Genomic DNA, 3,613 nt, shown 5'->3' on the forward strand with positions numbered 1-3,613 from the left:
GTTATGACTTGAGGTGATTTTTGCAAACCAGTTTACATGTTTTCTGATTGCCACTTCTGCGCTTTCCAGAAACACAACCTGTTACAGTGGGGCTATTATCAAACTGTTCAGTTAACTGTCAAGTTTGCCTTAAGATGTGACTTGAAGTTCTGAGGGTTGGCAGAGCAGAGGAAGACTTGGTTATCTGTGGAGTGTTGGTATGAAGTGGTAGATACATGACCAGTCCTAATGGCCAAAAAGGAAACTGCCACTACCCACAGCTTTGAAGTGTTTAAATAGCTGGATTTCCCTCCCCCATATCTTGTTCACATGTTAATATTAAATCTCTTCTCCTTCTCCTTCCCCCCCCCCCCCCCCCCCCAAAAAAAAAAAAAGTTGATGCTCCCTTGCTTGTGGAAATCTTCCAGCTTACCTGGTTTTCACACTGTTACTAATGGCTCTTGCTAGGCAGCACAGAAAGCATTTCAGCTCCTGAAACCCACTCTTGCCTCTGCTCACCTTCATGGAAACTTTTCGCTGTCAAATCGTTTAGTGTGGTGCTTTCTAACGGAAAGCTGTTGCGTGTCTGGAAGTTACAATTAAAAATACCTTTTTGTCTTCTGATATAAAGCCAACTTGTAGAGTTCAACTGACATAGCTTTCCCTGGAATATTTTTATTTTGTATCTGCTATTCTTTACTGTGCCTTTTGCACCTTTCCCTATTTTCCAGTATCTTTGTACACTGAACTTTAAGACAGGAAATTGCAGGTAGAGGGGTGTGTGTGTGTGTGTGTGTGTGTGTGTAAGTAATTGAAGTGAAGAGTGATGAGCAAGTGCCAAGCTAACAATCTTGACTATATACTGTAGTTGTCTAGCTACACTTATCATGCAGTTCTTCAAACATGACCTGGAAGGATTGCTATAGCATTGAATCTGCCCTATGTTTTCTGTGGTAGTCAAGTCTCTTCTCTGAACAAGCAAATGTGATATCAATGAAATGATCAGTCATTACACTGAAAACAACAACTTGAGTTATTCACTACAGGTGATTCTAATATCTTGTGGTGGTGAAAATCCATAATTTTTTTTTTAAATGGAAATGTCACCAGTTATTGAGGGTCCCTGCCATCCCATAAATAAACTATTCCTAGCCCATCTCTAGTAGTTCCTTATCTCAATTGGAGGGTGTGACCTACAGGAGCTGGGAGGGAAATGAATGCTGTGCAGAGTCCAGCAGTGCTATGGTGGAGGGTAGCTCTTCCCTAGTCTAGCGAAAAGTGACTAAGTTACTGCCCATAGAAATTAGTCTTAAACTGAGTTTGATAGTCCTAATAAGTGCTTGTTTAGCCAGAGACACTTGTGTTGACTATGACTGATGCTTGAATAGCAGGGTGTAGGAATGCTCTGGGCTTCAGCTTCCATCAGATTGATTATTGGCATTGATTATGGGTTTCTAATCCGGTAGTTTAGACCTAGATGACTTCTCTGGTTTTGTAGCAACTCTCAATACAGTAACTCCTCACTTAACGTCCTCCCGCTTAACATTGTTTCGAAGTTACGTCGCTGCTCCATTAGGGAACATACTCGTTTAAAGTTGTGCAATACTCCCTTATAATGTCGTTTTGGCTGACTTTACAAGGGAGCATTGCACAAGTTCTTCTCCCTTCCTCCCCACAGGCAGGGCCCCCTGGAACACAAGGTCTTTAGGGGCTGCAGCCCCCTGGGCTAAGGGGGCTCCAGGGCCCTGGTCTGCAGCTCTAAAGCCCCTTTCGGAATGCGGTCCTGCAAGCACAGGCCGGAGAACTCAGGAGGAGCAGGGGCAGCCGCGCAGCCAGCGGCTGGAGAGAAGCGGCGATTTGAAGAGGAAAGTGCCGCTTCTCTCTGGGGGCTGGCTGTGCGGCTGCCCCTGCTCCTCCTGAGTTCTCCGGCCTGTGCTTGCAGGGCTTCATTCCGAAAGGGGCTTTAGAGCTGCAGACCAGGGCCCTGCAGCCCCTGCGTTCCGGGGGGCAAGGGAGGAAGCTTCCAGTAACGGGCAGTGCTGCGCTGCGCAGAGCCACCTGCACACCCCCTGCACCAAACAGGAGCTGTCCCAGGTAAGTGCTCTGCACCTCCTCCCGCACCCTAACTCCCTCAGACCCTGAGCCCCATGGGGTAAGCCAGGGGCACCTCCCCACCACAGTACAGTACTGTACACTGTGTGTATATAATGCCTTTTGTCTGTCCCAAAAAAATTTCCTTGGAACCTAACCCCCTGCATTTACATTAAATCTTATGGAAAAATTGGATTTGTTTAAGTGAAACGATGTTAAAGTTGCATTTTTCAGGAACATAACTACAATGTTAAGTGAGGAGTTACTGTATTGAACTAGAAAATTCTAAAATACAGTAAACTGGGCTACCATCCTAGAGGAAGAACCTAATGAATAAAATATGAAGACCCAACTTGCTATTGTACTGACTAATAACACTTGTGAACAACAAGTAAGTAAAATAGCAAACTCATGACAATTCTCATCATATGATACTGTCCAATGGTAGCTTGCAAGATCCTCTTCTGCCATTCTAAAGTGTGTCTGTGTCCTGTAAGAACTGTTAAGAACTTTAAGGGGGTGGGGTGAAGACAATGATTACAAGTATTTCATATGTTCAGGAAAAAGAACCTTTAAGCTGAGAATGGGGTTTCCTTTAGGGGAGCGGTATAGGAATTAGAACCTATTTTCCAAAGATGCACATCTTCATCAGAAAATGGGGTAGGTAGTGATTTCTTCTGCAGTATAATGATTGTGCTTTGGGTCTGTAGATTGGCTGCCTTTAGGATTTATTAGTCTAATCTAAATGAACTGTTAGCATCCATCAGAAAGCACCCCTTATGCCCTGTGGAGAGAGAGTGCTATGGGGCTGTTCATACAGCTGAGATGAGAACGACGTGCAGAGACCTATTACAGCAGATGCTTTCAGGGGATGAAGTAGAAAGAGATGGTCTAGAGAAGCTCTGGGGATGAGTTCGATCTATTTCCATCTTTTCACATGACAAAATATATTTTCTGTGAAATACCTAGTATCTTAACTAGCAGGAGACCTATAAATGAACTAGATTAATGCAAAATTAGATTCTAATGTAGATGGCAAAAGCCTGTTCTTAGTTTGGCTATGGGGCTGTTTATGCAAAAATAATCTTTTAAAAGGGGAGAATCTGCTTTCAGCATGTTAAACTTTTAGGTCCAAGGCCTTTAGAAGTGTGTGGAGACACAGAAGAGGTATCAGTTATGCTAGGGTTACCATATTTTGTGCCTCCAAATGCAGGACACCATGGGGCCCCAGCCCCGCCCAACTCCGCCCCCTCCCCTGCTTCCCGCAAACATTTGATTCGTGGGAAGCCTGAAGCAGGTAAGGGGGAGTGTGGGGGGAGGAGGCGCGGCCCAGGCTGGCCCCCCGGCGGCTCCAGCTTGGGTCGGCTCGGGCCCTGGGGTGCCGGCCCCGACCCCCGGCCGACCACCCCCCGCCCGCCCAGCACTGCCGGGGCCCGGCGTGCCCCCCCGGCTCCTGACCCCGGGCCCGGACCGGCGACCCGGACCCCGGCCCGGCACCGCGCCCCCGGCTCCCCGCCTGGCCCCGCGCCCAGCCCGGCACTGA

The sequence above is a fragment of the Trachemys scripta genome, chromosome 5, assembly GCF_013100865.1.
Source record: "Trachemys scripta elegans isolate TJP31775 chromosome 5, CAS_Tse_1.0, whole genome shotgun sequence".
NCBI classification, from domain to species: domain Eukaryota; kingdom Metazoa; phylum Chordata; order Testudines; family Emydidae; genus Trachemys; species Trachemys scripta.